At 38.4% G+C, this 21864-nt stretch overlaps 1 long non-coding RNA gene across 1 annotated transcript; it reads left to right on the top strand.

Annotated features, from left to right (window-relative positions):
- The first annotated feature begins 366 nt into the window (after positions 1-366).
- On the top strand, positions 367-17270 carry LOC117330503. The gene is made up of 2 exons (XR_004533353.1): positions 367-594; positions 16483-17270. It is a non-coding gene; the product is annotated as an uncharacterized LOC117330503 (long non-coding RNA).
- The last annotated feature ends 4594 nt before the right edge of the window (positions 17271-21864 follow it).

Raw genomic sequence — 21864 nt, 5'->3', positions numbered from 1 at the left:
TGTGTACATGTACGTGTGTGCACGAGTTATTCTAATATAACACGCACCAACGAGGGGTAATTAATGTCAATTAGTCAAGCGCACACTAGGGGTCATCACCTCTTTATCAAAACCGTATTTGTAGTATTTACACGATTCGTTAAAATAAACTTCGTGGTAAAATTAGCGATATTCCCCGACAAACCTGCAAAATTTCGGTCTCGCGAAATTTGATTCAATATAAATTCGATATGAGTTATACATTGAGTGTATATTACCTGTTGGAACAGAGATATATACACAGGCTGCTGCCACAGTAACTGGGGGGAGACGGCCGATAACGCAATATCGGGGTATACGGGGATATTATACACAAACATATGGTCCCAATATCGTAAGCATGTGCTCGCGCCCGTCACTGCACGTGTATAGAACGCGCCTATCCGGTTTCAGTGGCTGCCTGAGCTCTCTGGACGTGATTTGGCCTCGTGTCTCTCGTTACTGCTTCGCTTTCTGACCATTAACTGTCCACGTACGTCTTACAAGCAGTGGTCAACTCGTGTAATGGACTAAGGATCAATACATTTTCTTTAAAGTTTGCATTCCATAATCCAGGTAAGTATTTTTTTCTGGAGTGTAGTGTGTGGTTTAGTAAGGTAATAACGCCATCACCACCTATAGGTGTATTGTTGTACCTAATATGCTACGTCAGATCAAAATCTACCATGTCAGCATTCAGTTCTATATTTCTGTAAAAATATCAAAACATACGAGAAATTATTGATGGCTATGACGGCTTTCATAACATAATGGGAGTCATAAAAGCACTGTTTCAGTTAAACACAGTTTTTCGATTAATATTAAAAAAAAATAAGAACGTAAGTGACAAAAGAAATAATGCATATATTTTATTAACGCAAATTAGCGCGGAAAATATTAATCTGCATGTGATATTTTTACTTAAAATCAATCAACGCCAGTTATGAATAGATATGCTAGCAATACAATATACATATTAATCCCGACGTATTAGATGAATAGTTTTGTTGGAGCATCGCTTTACACTTAGAGCGTAGACAATAATCTCAATCTAAAATTGCTTTCTTATTTTACCGCAAACCAACTTAAAGTGAAGCTTTGAAAACATGTATTTTTGGTGTTTTACGATCCGTCGACAGCTTGTATGGAGATTGTCTCGTGATAATTGATGACGATTACTAAAACGATATCAATATCTCGGCCAAACTTATGTATGTAAGTATGCACTCTGAGAAAGTAAAGAGAGACTTTCCAAGGTCGTTGTGTGTTTGTTAATGACGTACACGGTCTATAATTAACCCGACCACTTGGTAAGTACGACGTGCTACTGTTATCTGCTTGCTCGCGTCAGAGTCTTTACATTTAGGTGTAATCCATGCAATGTAGTGGGATTACAAACATTAGGTATACTCCATGTAATGTAGTGGAGTTCGATGTACAGCTGTTCGAGTTACTGTAATGTAACAGTTACCGATATACATGTAACTTATAGGGGTAAGTTTGAGGTGGGGGGGGGGGGGGGGGGGGGCTTTAAGGTAAGGTAATGTGTCAGATGATATTAGAGACGCCATTCTTCATTTTTATATACTTTGGGGAATGCTCAATTTTCCATATCAAAATATGAATCTATCATACTTACCGCAAATATCATGTATAACAAATTAAAGACCCTAAGAATCATACTATGCTGAGCCAGACTACACAAGGAGTACGCATAGGGGCGATAACTCCCACTAACTGTCCTTACCGAACATGTAATCGGGTATTTTCGGCACTTTCCGTATACAATTATAATCTCGACTGAACAAACATGCATGTATAAGGTAGATTATCACATCATCGATTTGAACTTCATATATTCAATAGGGGTTGTGGAGGGCGTGTTGTTGTGTGAATTATCTGCAAACGGATTGTTAACAATGAAGATGTCGGTATCATTAACGGTTTCACGTTTTAATACGAAAAGGGGCAATAACTCTTACATAAACTGTAGGTGTGGATAGGATAGCAAATATATCAAATGAAAGTGTATTAGTAAGAAAAGAAATTATTGTGAAGATGATAATTGAAATCAACCCAAACTTTTCATTCCATAATATACTGACTTAAGTAAAATATCAATACAATGTAGCTACGGCTTTTTGTTTTGAGTTGTAAAACCGTCGTTCATTTTGAGAAGGAAAAAATGGGCAATTGAGATACACACTTCCTATTCCAATTTCGGGCCAAGTATAGAACTGAATGACAGTTAGTTAGCTCATTATTTGACGCTAACCATTACATTTTGATTAGTAAAATCCATTTTAGGTGTTCAAACGGCTCTGTCAAAAAAAATCCATTTTTTTTTCTCGTTTTGGTTTAAAGCCTACATGTGAAATTAAATGCCTAAACGTAACAGTGTACAAAAATAAACGATCAGTGATCATGGTGACGCATGGTTGTGGGTTAATGAGGCTGATGAGAAGTGGGAGGGAGGGTCGGCGAAATCGGTGTCTTATTCACGCGTATGTTTGTAATGGAGGTAGGTATTCTGTGTGGGGGAATATAGCGGTGGGGAGGAGATGGTGTCGGTAGGTACGCGTGTGTTTGGGGGATGTGGAGGGAATAGGAGGGGGGAGGGCGGGGGGCGTATGTGTGTTGGTAATCACACGTATGTTATGTATTACATGTTGGGTTTCTTCCAAAGACTAAGTCCCCAGTACCGATACATCTCCAGCACGTTCAATAAACACCCATGGTGCGGCAAGGATACAAATCGGCTGCCCAACTCGACTTATCACGGAGTCTGTATGTTAATACAAACTCGTATGAGTCTGTTATTTCGCACTTACCGGGGTCTATGCTATTACGAACTCGTATGAGTCTGTTATTACGAACTCGTATGGGTATATGTTATTACGAACTCGTGTGAGTCTTTGTCAATACGAACTCGTTTGTGTCTATGTTATTACGAACTCGTATGAGTCTATGTTTTTACGAACTCGTATGAGTCTATGTTATTTATAAACTTTATGATTGCGAAAAACAAGGTCAAAACCTTACAGTGAGTTGGAGATCATCAAAAGCAAATCGCGTATACCAAATTATAATTTTAAATTCAAAATCGATAAAGCTACGACAGTGTATGAAAGTAAAAGGAAATAAGACTAACGTTTCGGAAGGATCAGCGTCTTCTGCTTCATCGACGACTCCAGTTTTGTAAAAAGAAATACAAGGCTCTCAAAAGGAATTTCGGGGTAGTGACAATGAAATCACCAGGCATATTGACGAGCATCGAACAAGTCGAACATCATTTCACAAGAAGAACATCATCCTCTGATATGATGACGGCTGCAAAATGTATTCGTAGCGTAAATTAACATCCTTTTCTCGAAATCAAGTTTTATAATAATAATCCATCAGGAGTCGACATCTATGACGAAAAGCGTAATATTCATGTGGTGATTGGATCTCGTTTAAACTGTGGTATATAAGCACGGTATGTTGGGAAAGAGGACTACTTCTAATGAGAAAATAACCAATCACATTAGGAGAACTTAGATAATCACCCTACATTTTAGATTAAATGTGGGGAACTGCTGGCTGAGTTAAGAATCGGTTGTGTCTAATTCAAGTTTAAGACAAAAAGTGCAGTTTTCTTGGCATGTAAATGTGTTGTTTACCAGAATAAGAACTTTGTAGTTTTTTTTGTTTTTTTTTTTGACGATACAGATGATATCTGGCTTTATCTAGAGGACATGTTAAAGTCACGAACATCGAAAACAGACATCGTGAGAAAAAAAAATGTTGCATGTGCTTTGTCAGAATGAAACGTGCTTTTATCAGGTTTAACTTCACTCAATAAACACTCCGAGTTCTTGCCAGTTAAGATAAATCCTTACTAGTGTTTAAGGTCAAAAGCATGCCGTACACAGACGCTGTCAGAGTGATGCACGCGCAGTAACCTGTCAAAGGAAACAGTTGTTCTCTGTCATGTAATAGAATGTATCTATAACACGGAATTTGTAACTGTCTGTTGTGATTTTTATCATCTACATGGCCTGTAGAGGTGTCAACCCACCAGGCACAGTAATACCTGAAACAATAAGTGACGTCACTAGATAATAAACTAAAGTGAAATATGGCCAACAAAGGAAAAAGAAAGATCGATTGTTGGTTAAATTGTTTAAGTTAAGGTAAAGATTTCCATTCATGGGCATCAAAATTTGTTTCAAATTTTCAAATTTCCATCTTAAGTGAAAATTAAGGGTTTTTACTTTACTGGTTTTCGCAAATACATTTATTAAAAAATAATTAAGATTTTTTTTTCTAAATCTGATATAATATTTGATCTGATAATAACAAACAAGCTGATAGAGATACAAAGCCCTTGGAGACTAGTTATGAAGAAGGGCGTCATGTTGTACAAATCATCCTGTAGTAGCTTTAATGTAATGATAACAGCTTGTCGTATTTTTGGCTCGAATTCGATATTATGACGAGAACAAGTGGAAACCTGAAAACAGTGCAGATCTGATATAAGTTATCATTGTATAAACTATTTCAAAATCTAACGCATTTATCTAGATCACGCATGTGTTTGTTCTCTCATATAATAAATATAGATACACGTACAATCGCATAAAGTGATAAAACAAGCAAAAAATATTCACAAACAAATATTTGACATGCGTTAGATATAAATACAATTAGAGACACATTTACCTAAGAATTGACGGCGTGTGGTGGGGGAGGGGGCGTTTTCGTCGAATACAGAGACGAAATTACGTAATATACACTATGATTGGCTCTGTTGGTGAATTAATATCCCCAATTACCAAGAAAGTAGCCAAATATTTTATTGAGTGATGATTTACGTAGGTATAGCCCCGAGAAGAGCTTGCATATGTTTAGAAATATTTCGGTTTATGATGATAGGAACACTCACAGAGCAAAAACAGAAAACATCCCGAACCACATTGGAAAATCCATCACACTTACGACATCAAAACATACCTTGTAAAATGATAATTGTTTTCTACGTCAGTTTTCTAAACTTAAATATATATTTGGCAGCGACTCAGATAAGTTCTGATACACTTATAGAACATTATGTTGTTGTGTCAAGCACTGGGGTGTTACGTCTAAGACCCCTCACGTCATTTTGACGTAAGATACAAATAAAACACATTCTGAACTCTAATTAAATACGCGATAATTAAGCTACAAACAACCTTCGTTCTTATCGTTATCTACTGGTATACGGTGTATTTAGCTAGAAAACAGACGGCAAAGTCCACATGTGCAGAATATATCACAAGTCCTGGAGAAATCTGGGAAATGTGTTTGAAGGTTTAAGAAGAGAAGCTGGGAACTTACGAGAAATCTGGGTCTGACAATAACTTACGTACAAACTTCATCCTAACAACAGGCAATTATCTTATCTAGTATATAAACAATAGTCGTTTGTTTGTAATAGGTCTAACTGGTATAAATTGTTTGTTTCGCGGTTCGTTTAAAACAGTGACGGATCTCCTTGTTTTTAAACAATTCATGGTTGTATATATAAGTGTAAGGTCTACTGACAAGCTGGTCCGTTCCGCTATCAGTTCAATTGGAGAATGTCCGTGCCTGATTTCTTGCGATATGGCATTTCAATTAAGTGGACAACACGTACATGACCTCTACAATAAATGACCTCTCAGGAAGTTGAGATCACAGTCCGTCCTTTGCTGTCGTGGCTGTGTCCATGCGCAAGACATCATGAAGTGCTCTGAGTGGCTTGCGTTGGTCGTCCCATGAAGTGAAGTAGCCACCGGCTACTACAAAGAGACCACGTAATCAGAGTGACCCAGCTATCTTTTCACCAGCGATAAGTCCGACAAGCAAATATTGAATTATGTAAACGTGTTGGTAGGGATTGAACTCTTATACAGTGTAATCCCCTTACCGACAAATTTATACAAACAACTGTGTAACTGGTACAGATGTTATGCCTGTTACCGTCAATGTCCTGAACACATATTTTCATTCTTTGAACATAAACATTTTCATCCTTACGAAATGTCTTTGTGACTGATGTGTATTCAAAGGATTCAAAAGTCAAAGCTAAGTATCTTATAGTTTGGGTACACGACCTCTTGTTACCATTACATGCATTAAATGATATAAGTTGTTTGGTAATTATATCACTACCTCTAAGGTCGCGAAATCACTTGTTGGGTAGTTCTCTCATCTTCACTATAGACTTTACATTGTTTGGTAGTTCTCTCATCTTCCCTATAGACTTGACATTGTTTGGTAGTTCTCTCATCTTCTCTATAGACTTGACATTGGTTGTTTGGTAGTTCTCTCATCTTCACTAAAGACTTGACATTGGTTGTTTGGTAGTTCTCTCATCTTCACTAAAGACTTGACATTGTTTGGTAGTTCTCTCATCTTCTCTATAGACTTGACATTGGTTGTTTGGTAGTTCTCTCATCTTCACTATAGACTTGACATTGGTTGTTTGGTAGTTCTCTCAACTTCTCTATAGACTTGATATTAGTTGTTTGGTAGTTCTCTCATCTTCTCTATAGACTTGACATTGGTTGTTTGGTAGTTCTCTCATCTTCTCTATAGACTTGACATTGGCTGTTTGGTAGTTCTCTCATCTTCTCTATAGACTTGACATTGGTTGTTTGGTAGTTCTCTCATCTTCTCTATAGACCTGACATTGGCTGTTTGGTAGTTCTCTCATCTTCCCTATAGACTTGACATTGGTTGTTTGGTAGTTCTCTCATATTCACTATAGACTTGACATTGGTTGTTTGGTAGTTCTCTCATCTTCTCTATAGACTTGACATTGGTTGTTTGGTAGTTCTCTCATCTTCTCTATAGACTTGACATTGGTTGTTTGGTAGTTCTCTCATCTTCTCTATAGACTTGACATTGGTTGTTTGGTAGTTCTCTCATCTTCTCTATAGACTTGATATTGGTTGTTTGGTAGTTCTCTCATCTTCTCTATAGACTTGACATTGGTTGTTTGGTAGTTCTCTCATCTTCTCTATAGACTTGACATTGGTTGTTTGGTAGTTCTCTCATCTTCTCTATAGACCTGACATTGGCTGTTTGGTAGTTCTCTCATCTTCCCTATAGACTTGACATTGGTTGTTTGGTAGTTCTCTCATCTTCACTATAGACTTGACATTGGTTGTTTGGTAGTTCTCTCATCTTCTCTATAGACTTGACATTGGTTGTTTGGTAGTTCTCTCATCCTCCCTATAGACTTGACATTGTTTGGTAGTTCTCTCATCCTCCCTATAGACTTGACATTGGTTGTTTGGTAGTTCTCTCATCTTCTCTATAGACTTGACATTGGTTGTTTGGTAGTTCTCTCAACTTCTCTATAGACTTGATATTGGTTGTTTGGTAGTTCTCTCATCTTCTCTATAGACTTGACATTGGTTGTTTGGTAGTTCTCTCATCTTCTCTATAGACCTGACATTGGCTGTTTGGTAGTTCTCTCATCTTCCCTATAGACTTGACATTGGTTGTTTGGTAGTTCTCTCATCTTCACTATAGACTTGACATTGGTTGTTTGGTAGTTCTCTCATCTTCTCTATAGACTTGACATTGGTTGTTTGGTAGTTCTCTCATCCTCCCTATAGACTTGACATTGTTTGGTAGTTCTCTCATCCTCCCTATAGACTTGACATTGGTTGTTTGGTAGTTCTCTCATCTTCTCTATAGACTTGACATTGGTTGTTTGGTAGTTCTCTCATCTTCTCTATAGACTTGACATTGGTTGTTTGGTAGTTCTCTCATCCTCCCTACAGAATTGACATTGTTTGGTAGTTCTCTCATCCTCCCTATAGACTTGACATTGGTTGTTTGGTAGTTCTCTCATCTTCTCTGTAGACTTGACATTGTTTGGTAGTTCTCTCATCTTCCCTACAGAATTGACATTGCTTGGTAGTTCTCTCGTCTTCCCTATAGACTTGACATTGGTTGTTTGGTAGTTCTCTCATCTTCCCTACAGAATTGACATTGTTTGGTAGTTCTCTCGTCTTCCCTATAGACTTGACATGGGTTGTTTGGTAGTTCTCTCATCTTCTCTATATACTTGACATTGGTTGTTTGGTAGTTTTCTCATCTTCCCTACAGACTTGACATTGGTTGTTTGGTAGTTCTCTCATCTTCTCTATAGACTTGACACTGTTTGGTAGTTCTCTCATCTTCTCTATAGACTTGACACTGTTTGGTAGTTCTCTCATATTCACTATAGACTTGACATTGGTTGTTTGATAGTTCTCTCATCTTCTCTATAGACTTGACATTGGTTGTTTGTAGTTTTCTCATCTTCACTATATACTTGACATTGTTTGGTAGTTCTCTCATCTTCACTATAGACTTGACATTGGTTGTTTGGTAGTTCTCTCATCTACTCTATAGACTTGACATTGGTTGTTTGGTAGTTCTCTCATCTTCTCTATAGACTTGACATTGGTTGTTTGGTAGTTCTCTCATCTACTCTATAGACTTGACATTGGTTGTTTGGTAGTTCTCTCATCTTCCCTACAGACTTGACATTGGTTGTTTGGTAGTTCTCTCATCTTATCTATAGACTTGACATTGTTTGGTAGTTCTCTCATCTTCTCTATAGACTTGACATTGGTTGTTTGGTAGTTCTCTCATCTTCCTTATAGACTTGACATTGGTTGTTTGGTAGTTCTCTCATCTTCCCTATAGACTTGACATTGGTTGTTTGGTAGTTCTCTCATCCTCCCTATAGACTTGACATGGGTTGTTTGGTAGTTCTCTCATCTTCCCTATAGACTTGACATTGGTTGTTTGGTAGTTCTCTCATCTTCCCTATAGACCTGACATTGGTTGTTTGGTAGTTCTCTCATCTTCTCTATAGACTTGACATTGTTTGGTAGTTCTCTCATCTTCCCTATAGACTTGACATTGGTTGTTTGGTAGTTCTCTCATCTTCTCTATAGACTTGACATTGGTTGTTTGGTAGTTCTCTCATCCTCCCTATAGACTTGACATTGGTTGTTTGGTAGTTCTCTCATCTTCCCTATAGACCTGACATTGGTTGTTTGGTAGTTCTCTCATCTTCTCTATAGACTTGACATTGGTTGTTTGGTAGTTCTCTCATCTTCCCTATAGACTTGACATTGGTTGTTTGGTAGTTCTCTCATCCTCCCTATAGACTTGACATTGGTTGTTTGGTAGTTCTCTCATCCTTCCCTATAGACTTGACATTGTTTGGTAGTTCTCTCATCTTCCCTGTAGACTTGACATTGTTTGGTAGTTCTCTCATCTTCCCTATAGACTTGACATTGTTTGGTAGTTCTCTCATCCTCCCTATAGACTTGACATTGGTTGTTTGGTAGTTCTCTCATCTTCTCTATAGACTTGACATTGGTTGTTTGGTAGTTCTCTCATCCTCCCTATAGACTTGACATTGGTTGTTTGGTAGTTCTCTCATCCTCCCTATAGACTTGACATTGGTTGTTTGGTAGTTCTCTCATCTTCTCTATAGACTTGACATTGGTTGTTTGGTAGTTCTCTCATCCTCCCTATAGACTTGACATTTTTTGGTAGTTCTCTCATCTTCTCTATAGACTTGACATTGGTTGTTTGGTAGTTCTCTCATCTTCCCTATAGACTTGACATTGTTTGGTAGTTCTCTCATCTTCTCTATAGACTTGACATTGGTTGTTTGGTAGTTCTCTCATCTTCACTATAGACTTGACACTGTTTGGTAGTTCTCTCATCTTCTCTATAGACTTGACATTGGTTGGTAGTTCTCTCATCTTCCCTATAGACTTGATACTGTTTGGTAGTTCTCTCATCTTCCCTACAGACTTGTTATATTGTTTGGTATTTCTCTCATCTTCCCTACAGACTTGACATTGGTTGTTTGGTAGTTCTCTCATCTTCTCCATAGACTTGACATTGGTTGTTTGGTAGTTCTCTCATCTTCCCTGTAGACTTGACATTGTTTGGTAGTTCTCTCATCTTCCCTATAGACTTGACATTGGTTGTTTGGTAGTTCTCTCATCTTCCCTATAGACTTGACATTGGTTGATTGGTAGTTCTCTCATCTTCACTATAGACTTGACATTGGTTGATTGGTAGTTCTCTCATCTTCTCTATAGACTTGACATTGGTTGTTTGGTAGTTCTCTCATCTTCCCTATAGACTTGACATTGGTTGATTGGTAGTTCTCTCATCTTCACTATAGACTTGACATTGGTTGTTTGGTAGTTCTCTCATCTTCACTATAGACTTGACATTGGTTGTTTGGTAGTTCTCTCATCTTCTCTATAGACTTGACATTGGTTGATAGTTCTCTCATCTTCACTATAGACTTGACATTGGTTTTTTGGTAGTTCTGTCAACTTCCCTACAATCTTGTTATATTGTTTGCCTTATTGACATCAGTCTTGGGTAGTTGGCTACCAAACCTTATCTAATTGGCATTGATCAGTGGGTAGTTTATTTGTTTGTCAGTCATGACATCGATATTTTTATCTTGGCTGTTTTCCTCGGTATCATTCTCGATCCTCTGTAGCGACACAGGCCCCACGGGCTGCGCTGTGTATGTCGGTCTGAGAGACACAGGCCCCACGGGCTGCGCTGTGTATGTCGGTCTGAGAGACACAGGCCCCACGGGCTGCGCTGTGTATGTCGGTCTGTAGGGTGTAGTGTTGTGTTCTGGTTGAAAGCTGTGGCGAGGTCTACACGTACATCAGAGATCGGTGTAATTACACAGAAGTATTCTGGGTAGTGTACAAGATTGTATTAATTAGCCACTCTCTTCAAGTGGACGTGGAACATCGATTCCACACACTAACACAAGAATGGTGCCATTTTATATCGCACGTGTTTCGCTTTTCTACAGCCTAGTCAGTTTGGTATTGGTGTTGTTTTGATTGGATGTCCAGGTTTCCAGACCTCGGGGTTACTGAACATATTAGAGTCTGTTCGTCGCTCATACAGTCTTATTAGTCCCAAGCGGTAGTATCTGGATGTGGTAGTACCTTCGCACTCCGTCTGTCTGTTAGGGTATTTTCACAGTTCACCTGCAACTACCAGACTTCACATGCGAGTAGCTCCTGAGATAGGTCAGCGTCGGTGGAGATGAGTCATCGTCGGTGGAGATGGGTCATAGTCGCAAACAAAACTTGATACCCGTTCTCTACTATATATAGAGTTATGGCCCTTTCGGCATCGTGCAAAGCTTTGTATGAAGTATATCCCATACGCTTTATCATATAGTATGTTAAATTCTACACGTGATTCCATCATGAGATTCCAGAACGTTTCTTTTTTACTGTCATTTGAACAATACACCACTACATACTTAGTGAATCATAACTCTTTGTCCATGTTCGATCGGACTGGGGTCAAGTCTGTTACCTTGGTTACTAGAAGATAGATTTGATTTTGACTCTTTCTTAGTAGGAATAAAATACACTACGCAGCGTCTTCCTGGCAAATGTGTTTTCGGTCGAAGGTCTTTATTTACATAGTAATGCTTTTATTATTTCTGGGTTAATTAAGCTGGGTTAATTGTCTTTTTGAAAGACATCACCGTTATAAGGAGCTATATAAAGAAAACCAAAAGAAAATGCGTCTTGACGATTTGACAGTTGACCTTACATGCACTTCTGTCCCATCGCCGAATTATTAACTTATCTTAACGATGTCAAGGCTCAATCGCTATCTGTGATTAAAAAGTCATATTTATACCAAACCGAGGAATTTCATTCCGAACATACACAGAAATGCTGTATAGCAGTGAGATTATCTCAGATCTACAGGATAAAGTTATCCCGTGTTTATACTTGATATAAGTGACATGATATTGGCACATTCCTGTATACTTATACTTACTTGGAGAACACCTGCAATAACTATAGGACAATGTATAGTGGCTGTACACCTATTGGTTAGTGAACGGTAGCATATCAATGGTTTCCATGGAAACACTCCCTCGCATCTGTTGGGTGTCTATTGATAATAATAAGCAATACCTCGACTAATGGGCCGCCGAAACATATGGACTTGTAGCATATTGTTGTTAATTAATTAATCTTTAGAGTTGTGTTATATATCTGATCTGTATTTATCTGACCAAAAAACTTAAAGTCGAAACATGAAAGTTTTCTCAAGTGCTTGTTGTGGCATCATTTTTTTAAGCAACTGAACTGTTAAACTCGCCACAACTCGGATTTTTCTGTAATTGCAATTACAATATCAACGAATAGTCGCGGAATCAGCCGAAGTCAATTAATTGTACATCCTAGTCGTCTTCGATTTTATATTACAAGATCATTTATCCGTCCTCATATTCTTTCCGAAAGATGGAGATGTTTATTGACTGACGACTATCGGTTTCCTTTCGCATTTATTTTCCGTTGTAACGTTTTCTTACTATGTCTTTTCAAAGTTCCTTGTGAATTCTGGGAGATATTTACAATCATAACTTTCCGTATATTGTCATTCTTTCATCCTGACATTATTAACATAAAGAGACACTCGTGTCGTGTCGCTTGTCTATTGGTGCCAGTCCATGTTGTACATGTATTTCTCGGACACTCGGGAAATATTATTGAGCTGTCGTTTTGTTAAGTTGTAAACACATATACAATGTAATATGTGCAAACATGTTTGAAGTGCCCATCGAAAGAATCGTTCGGCTTAGGCATCGATACAACCCTTCTTGAAGGGTACTGTATGTTCTGTGACGTGAGGGAGACAGTGTGTGTGATGACATTCACCGAGACACGTGTGACCAGGTTACTGATACAGTCTATGTGGTAGAGTATGCCGCGGGACGCGGGGAGACAGTGTGTGTTTGATTATAGTCTCGAGACACGTGTGACCAGGTTACTGATACAGTCTATGTTGTAGAGTATGCCATGGACGTGGGGAGACAGTGTGTTGATGCTATTTACCGAGACACGTATGACCAGGTTACTGATACAGTCTATGTTGTAGAGTATGCCGCGGGAGGCGGGGAGACAGTGTGTGTTTGATTATAGTCTCGAGACACGTGTGACCAGGTTACTGATACAGTCTATGTTGTAGAGTATGCCATGGGACGCGGGGAGACAGTTTGTTTGGTAATAGTCACTAAGACACGTGTGACCAGGTTACTGATACAGTCTATGTTGTAGAGTATGTCATGGACGTGGGGAGACAGTGTGTTTGATTATAGTCTCGAGACACGTGTGACCAGGTTACTGATACAGTCTATGTTGTAGAGTATGCCATGGGACGCGGGGAGACAGTTTGTTTGGTAATAGTCACTAAGACACGTGTGACCAGGTTACTGATACAGTCTATGTTGTAGAGTATGTCATGGACGTGGGGAGACAGTGTGTTTGATTATAGTCTCGAGACACGTGTGACCAGGTTACTGATACAGTCTATGTTGTAGAGTATGCCTTGGACGTGGGGAGACAGTGTGTGTTTGACTATAGTCTCGAGACACGTGTGACTAGGTTACTGATACAGTCTATGTTGTAGAGTATGCCGCGGGAGGCGGGGAGACAACGACTTTGATATTAGTTACCGATAGACAAGTGGTTAATGAGCAATTCCTGTATTGTACAATATAGATATACCTGGTACGTACATCATCAGAATAGTCTATCACGAAGATGACATGTCTCACGTGATTAAGTTTAGAAGCAAATGACGTCATCATAATTGCATTTATAACAGGTAGTATCGTTATATTCTGAAATTAGCAGAAATTACCGTGCCAATTGTTTGTCTAATTATAGAAAAAAACTAACGAACGTGTACGAATTATTCTAATGGGCTGTATCGCTAGTCCGTACCGTATTTTCACTAATTAATGGACTCTCGCGAACCTTTATAGTAGACAACTACGTATTCAATCTAATTGACTATCCCGAATCTCAGTAAATGACAACTCCTACCGTATTCACTGTAGTGATCTCCCTGGAAACTTTCAAGTAGACAACTCCTACCGTATTCAATCTAGTGGACTCTCCCGAACCTCATTAAAAGATAGAAGATTCCTACCGTATTCACTCCAGTGGACTCTCCCGAACCTCATTAATAAATAGACAACTCCTACCGTATTCACTCCAGTGGACTCTCCCGACCCTCATTAATAAATAGACGATTCCTACCGTATTCACTCCAGTGGACTCTTCCGAACCTCAATAATATATAGACGATTCATACCGTATTCACTCCAATGGACTCTCCCGAACCTCATTAATAGATAGACGATTCCTACCGTATTCACTCCAGTGGACTCTCCCGAACCTCAATAATAGATAGACGATTCATACCGTATTCACTCCAGTGGACTCTCCCGAACCTCAATAATAGATAGACGATTCATACCGTATTCACTCTTGGTAGCATATACGCTTACCGTATTTACTCTCTTCTGACCTTTTTACATTAATATCATTACTGTAATTACCCCGCCGGACTTCAGCATTTAACACCCGTCCCAAACGAATTCCCCTGCGTCTGGGAATTGTTTCTACCACATGAACTTGAAATGTTCCTGTTACAAAGAATGAAAAAAAAATAGTCCCAGGGTCCGACCCCAAGATCACTTGTCTTTGTCATTCTGGGTCATAGGAACGTGCCGATCCCCTGTGGAATTCTACGATGTATTTGGTGCAAAGGAAATCGGAGAACCACAGAAGACTTACTATATCCAACTGTATGCGGCTAAAAGTGAGGCACCGTGCAGTTTTCTACTAGATAATTTGAAAAGAACGAAACTGATCCGCTGTTCAATTGAAACTCTTTGGATATTTATTTTTCCCATTCTTTCCTGCTTTCTGTTTCTTTATTCGTTTTGCTATCTTCTGTTGGGGCCTCTCCTCTTCCAATCAGTAGGGAGGTGACGTTAAACATGTGTTTCTTATAGGTCCACGATAATGTGGACAAGCGTGATTGCTGTACTTCGAGGCGATATCGTTAGGTCCGCGTTAAGTCCCATAGGGGCTAATGTTATATAAGAGTTTTGTCTAACGAATGAAATACATCACAGTCCTTTTCATCATATCGTGATATTAGAAAACACATACGTAGATGTATGTGGTGTATGCATAGTCCGTAATTCCCAAGTCGTATACCTATATAGTTAATTGCTTCCCATTCTGCCTTTTCGAATGTACATCTGTAATCACTAGTATACCATCCCATGGCGTGACTTGGCTATAAATAGACGTAATGTTATATAACTATACCGTGTGTCTGCTGCTGTAGGTTGTCAATTTCTGTCTCTACACCCACACCCTGTGTTCAGTGATGTACTCTTACAAGTAATAAACTATCAACGCATACAACACAAAAGGTCCAACGGGCTTGTAACATTGCACGCACCGATACAACGCATGCCAAGATTACACAACGGAGTTGCCAGCGGCAAAATGATCAAACTGGGAGATATGTAGAATTGTGAATTTAAATGCAATTTTTTACAGGAGCGATATTTTTATTTTAAGGAATTATTTATTGTTTCATATATCTTAATAACCACATTTTAACCAAATTGCCAATTGCAACTATTTAAGCATAAAAACCTATGTAATCTTGCGCACCCATGTAATTTGCGCAGGTAGTTTTTAGGGGGCTTAAAACTCCGGACAAAAGTTGTTCATACAATTTATGTATTATGAAAAAAAAAATAATTGCTGAGTAAAATGAAATTTAAAATGATATTTTCCGGACAACTTTCACCACGCATTGATTCGGTTATGTTCGTTTAATATCAACCAAGAATATCAGTTATATAACGTAGATTGAAACAAAGTCTAGAGTAAACACCTATCGATGATACTAGAAAATGACGCTTTCAACTGTCTCTATACTAGATTTTCTATAACAACCGAGTGAAAATCACCCTTCCTTCGTAACGTGTCGATAATAGCTGGTCGAGATACCGTTCATCACACTTCTCATATGATCCTCGTTAGCCGAGGAGCAGCCATACCGCGGACAGGGTCGGGGATGTGAAACTCCCCATACACAGGATATTCAACATAGGCAGTGGGTGGTAATAGATAGAACCATCTGTGTTCTGGCATATGTATATATTTACCGTATTTTACAGCCAATAACCCCATGCTAGAATATATATAAGTAACTAAGGGACCTGTCCGTTAATAAGCCGACCACGTATTTCCATCGGTGAATGGGATCTTATTTTAGGACTTTAGACAATGTCATCATTAGGCCTACATTGCATTGGTCACACAGTTATTCAGATGAGAATATGTAAATGACATGCAGATACTACAAATAATTTAATTTACCTACAGAGACTATGACTGAGGATATAGGACTGTTTGTTCCCTTACAGGATGCTCTTCAACTGCCTACAAGTACGCGAATTTCGAGAACAATAGTCTGGCACGTGCATGCACTGGGGCACATAACCACCTTGAGTTTCATATATCTATAAATGTTTCTGAAATATTTCAGGTCATATAAAAACCTTCCAAAATGGCAGAAGAAGTCGCCCGGATGTCCACATCATCGGCGTCAGACGAAGATGAGTTTCATGTTTATCGTCTTCGAATCCATGACGCAAGTCTCGATGACGCGGGAAAATGGACGTGTGAAGTTGAAGACAAATACGGCAAAGTGTCAACAGTTTGTGACGTGGCAATTCTCGGTCAGTGGTCACGTGATGTAGCCGTCAATGACGTATTCCAGCATGACAGTTCTCTCCTCAATGTTGTCAGTGTTTCTATATAGTGGATATAGTTGCATGTTGTAAATCAAACGTTTAAATCATCTGGTTCGTTTCCATTGAAATGTCCTTTATATGTTCCCAAGCAACTCCTCTATGACTATATATCTGTTTATATTCCAAAAACAGTCGCTGTTGCGCGTTTGATAAATGCATAATAGCACAATGTGATATTCGCGAGTACCAGTAACCGTTCAGTTCACCCTCTGTTGGACGAATGTTGGAAGGACAGACGTCGCTCAACCTGTAATCATAAACATGTAAATTTTGTAGTCGGTTTACAATAATGCATGTTTGTTTAGTTAGATTTTGTAGATACATGTAATCAGAAAGTAAATATTGTCCACCACCGACAATTCACATTGTCCAAGGTTAACTGACGAAGGTACTCTACTGCCGTAGGAATCCTTCACGTCCATGCTTTGTGACAGTCTAGCATGTTCTATTATTTTGTCGTATCCGCCTCTAGTTACACCTAGCATGTCACTGGATCACCATTAAAGTCTCTTCACCAATATCTACGTCTTCTGTTGTTTTTCCGCCATGTTGAATGTTATTTCCCTATTTTCTGTGTTGGCATTCACTCTCCTGTGATATCCGAAATCACATGGGTGTGCGAATAAGACGTATCATTTTAGATGTTAAGGAGGTATGTTATCGCCATAGCCTGATATTGTCGCCTGCTCCTTTTCGACTATTACGCTCTCTATTGGCAATCTTAGGAACTACTATTATTTTCACTTCCAACATACTGAGTCTAGTTATATTGGACAATTCGTCCCATAACAATAATATTCTATCCCCTAATTATACGGGTTTGTGAACTAGATTAGTGATGTTTTTAAGTGATCAACATCACCTATCACATTCCATCTATTCGAATGTTATTCTCAGTTATTTTGTTGAATTATAAGGGTCCGCAAACTTTAAAACTTTATTTTTTGTAAACGACCAAAGAACGTATTCCACATCTAGAGATGGCCATGACGGGATGTTCCTCTACATTCCGTGATATTTTTCTGGGTAGCATGCAATGGGATGCATTCTGTACAAGTATATTGTTTTGTAGATTACACATTTCTGTGCTGTAGTGTATAATTATCTAGTTGGCATGTATGTAACCTTTATCATGTAGTTACCAGTCCAATGCTTTGTTACCCTATGTCATATTATATGGTAGCCATGTTATTTTCTGCTTTATTTTCTGGTTATATTTTCCTTCGTAAAAACCTATTATTTAATTATAATCATTTGCCACATGCTCGATTGTAAATTGTCATTTAACTTAATCGTTAACGCATTGGATGTTAATCGCTATAGCTATTTTTGTCACAAGCTCGTAACAACTTTTAGATTGTCTCCATTCTATGAAACATATCGAAGGATATTATCATGATTGCTTGTACGTGATGATTTGTCGCTTCGCTATGTTGTCCACGAAAAGACGCTAACTGACGAAGCGAAATAAAGAAAAAAACATTCAAAGCGAAAAGAAGCCAATGTGACGCTTTAATTTCTGTTTTTGATTTTGTCGTTATTTCGCTATGTCGCTTGGCGTCTCTTCGCGGGCAACAACGCGAAAGACGAGATGTCACATATCGTCCGATATATTTAGAAGGAGCTACAAGTCGGTTCAGACAAAAAACGTAACAACCAACAGCTTGACGTAGGTGGCTTTGTACTTGTTCGGATTGTACACAAAGCATCGCTATACTATATATAAATGCAAACGTTCAAACAGCATGTTTGCTATTAACAATTCCATAATCCAATCTTGTTTCTATATCATCAGGTTGAATATATTAACTCTATAACGTTAAAACTATGTCATTTCTGTGGCCTATGTAGAGGAGCTAAAGAAGCAGGCGAAGGCCGCAGTAGAAGAGGCAAACATGAAAAGGGCGGCAAAAAGCAAGACCACTACCTTAAACTCCACCTCCTCCTCTTCCTACTCATCCTCCTCAGTGACTACCTCAAAAACAACCGTCCAGAATGGAGTACAAGAGGACGGATCATCAGAATTCTTCCATCTAAGTAAAGGAGGGGACCTCAACGGTAATTGTTTTTCTGGGTTTTTGAAATGTACCGATATATGACTGAGTGGGTTGTAATCTCATTTCTCTCCATTTCGTACTCCCGGATTTCTAAGCTACAGTAAATTTTGCGTCAAGAATTTAACGTTTTAAAGGTCACCACAGCTTTACGTGACACTTTGACGGCAAATATAGAGTCAAACGTCATTACTGTGTTAACGTAACGGGATGTTAAGTTCGCAATTTCGATATATAAACTCTACGCGTTGGGGTATTTAGAATCATCATGTCCCTGTGTTAACGACTTAAGAGTATGAGAACGCCACATAACCTTATTACCGATATAGACATTTTAAATGTTTCACTATGATTTGTTTAGTTTATATTCTTCCATCTTACAGAAGTAAAAATGAAATAAACAGTTTGCAAATTACGGATAATTACAAACGAATCATTTTGTTTAACAACTTCTAGCCATGCTGTTTGAAGAGGAACCAACTTTTGCCAGGACTCTTAGAAACATCAAAGTTGAGCAGGGATTCAGTTTCAAGCTAGAATGCAGAGCTGCAGGACACCCTACACCTGAAATAAAATGGTATTTTTTATCAATTGTTATTTTTTGTTCCTTGCCGGTGCCCGTGTTTTAAAAACTTTGTAGAGCTACTATGACATTCGAAAAGACCCTGTTTGTACAGTAAGACATTCGAAAAGACTTCATTCTCCATAATAATTTTACATTATTTAAAAATTATTTTTATTGGATTGAAATTCTAGGTTCAAGAATAATCTGCCAATACAGTCCGATATTCGACACACGGTAACGACTCACAGCGACGGGGTCTCAACCCTTGAGGTGAAGAATGCCGTCCGGAAGTTCGATAGCGCCGTCTACCGTTGTGAGGCTATCAGCTTCCTCGGTATCGCTACCACGGAGTCAAAAGTGACCGTTCTAGGTAAGAGGTCATGTGTGACCGTTATTGGAAGATAAAATGTTTTACACATGCGGAAAATAATTTATGCTCCTGGATATTTTGTGATGGTAGTACGAATGAGAAAAATCGCCTAGCAACAGACCAAGTTTACCAGTTCAGGGGTCAAGGTCAAAATATTTTACTGTTAAATATTTTGTTATGAGGAGGTGGCTGATTAAAGTTCAAAATCACGTGTGTCAAATTCAATGTCAAATTGTCAAACTCTTAACTGGTAAGTATTTGTTCATTACAATGAAAAGTCGCTCGAATAATGCCAAGGTCACTAGACCAAAGGTCAAAGTAAGATATCAAATATATCAATTATTATGCTATAATGATATTTTGATGATCAAGTTAGTGTCACAGGTAGGGTTACTCCAATTTAATCAATGATCAGTCATTTTATCTCTGACTACATGTATGACTAATTAATCATGATTTTTTGTGGTCACATGAGTCAAACACTAGATTGAAAAAAAACCTAAAGCATGATAAGTGTTGGGATATTTAACATTTTGAATACTGGCATGGAGGGCTTCCAGGATTGTACTTTAAACCTCTTGTTTGCTCTGGATAGTTCACATTCACAATGAAGATTTTCTTCAAAATAAATCTACATGTAGCTATCGTTTGAAAAATTTCAGATAAAGAATCATTTGAGAAATGGGACCAACTTAATAAGCTTGACGAAGTAGAGTTCGAGCCTTATGACATCCAGAGGAGGTTTTTGACATCAACAGGCAAAAACCCAATTGAAGATGACTCTGTGGTTGACAAAAGGCTGATGGCACTCAAGGTATTTGAACTCTTGTTAGTAATCTCAAGGTTGAATAAAGTTGTGTTCTAAGTTCATTCAAGGTGCTATATACTCTTTAAATTGATAGATTCAGGTCATGACAATTCAAGGTAACATAAACTCTTGTCTGTAATGTAATGTCTGGTTGTTTTAAAGTCACATGGACTCTCATATTATTATGACAGTATTATGGTAGCATGGACACTTAACCTTTAGAAATTCTAAATCCTCAGATTAACTACTACATGTACCCTAGAATAAAGTCATGGTTGTCTCCCCTTTGAACAGAGTGACGAGACCCACCTTCAACAGCTGTACAAACAGCAGAACGAGGCCATTCTCAAACTGAGTGCACAGTGGGATGAAAGCCGCTCATTCTTCTTCAGGGAGCACCTCAAGAGCAAGTGTGTAGTCGAAGGGTCCTCAGCACTTATGACCTGTTTCGTTTCGGGAATCCCTCCATTTTTCGTGCAGTGGTACAAGGATAATGCTCCACTCTATGCCAACATATATGAGAGATACTACATCAGGGTAGGTTATCTACATCAGGGTAGGTGATACTACATCAGGGTAGGTTATACTACATCAGGGTAGGTTATACTACATCAGGGTAGGTTATCTACATCAGGGTAGGTTATCTACATCAGGGTAGGTTATCTACATCAGGGTAGGTTATCTACATCAGGGTAGGTTATCTACAACATTACAGATCAATTTGTCATCATGTCTAGTCTCCCAATGGAGGCAGATCTAGTTAAATCTTGTTAGGCCTACAGAACTTATATCCATCTCACCATGTCTGGAATTGTCATAAAGGTCACTTTGGAAAAATTGATGGTATTGTCTTATACTATACTACAGTAACACAAACTCAGAGGCAAATAAATCAGCTTGTTCAAATAAATTAAGAAATGGATTTATTGAAGAAAAAATAAATGTCATTTGGTAATATTTTATCTGATTGCGATAGACATATTATACAATAATAGGCTTTTGATAAGGTTGATTCATGGTAATATGTCGCCTGAGGAATAAGACCGAGGTTGATATTTTTGCAGATTATAAAACCATGTATTGGCTGAAATCAAAAATCTATAATAGTTTAATTATAAAGTGACTGTTTTGATTTTAAAATCTTAAAATTAGGTAAGATTTTTCACCTTGTTGGACAATACAAAGGGGAGGTAATTCATTTTTTGTACGGCTGGTGTCATGCACAATATGTACCTCCTGCAAAGGAAGTACCCGGATACTTTTTTTGCAGAATAACAAGTATCCACCCGGATACTTTTTATACACCTAGCTACCAAA

Source organism: Pecten maximus, chromosome 7 (genome assembly GCF_902652985.1).
Source record: "Pecten maximus chromosome 7, xPecMax1.1, whole genome shotgun sequence".
Lineage (NCBI taxonomy): Eukaryota > Metazoa > Mollusca > Bivalvia > Pectinida > Pectinidae > Pecten > Pecten maximus.
This window is presented reverse-complemented; position numbering and strand designations above follow the sequence as displayed.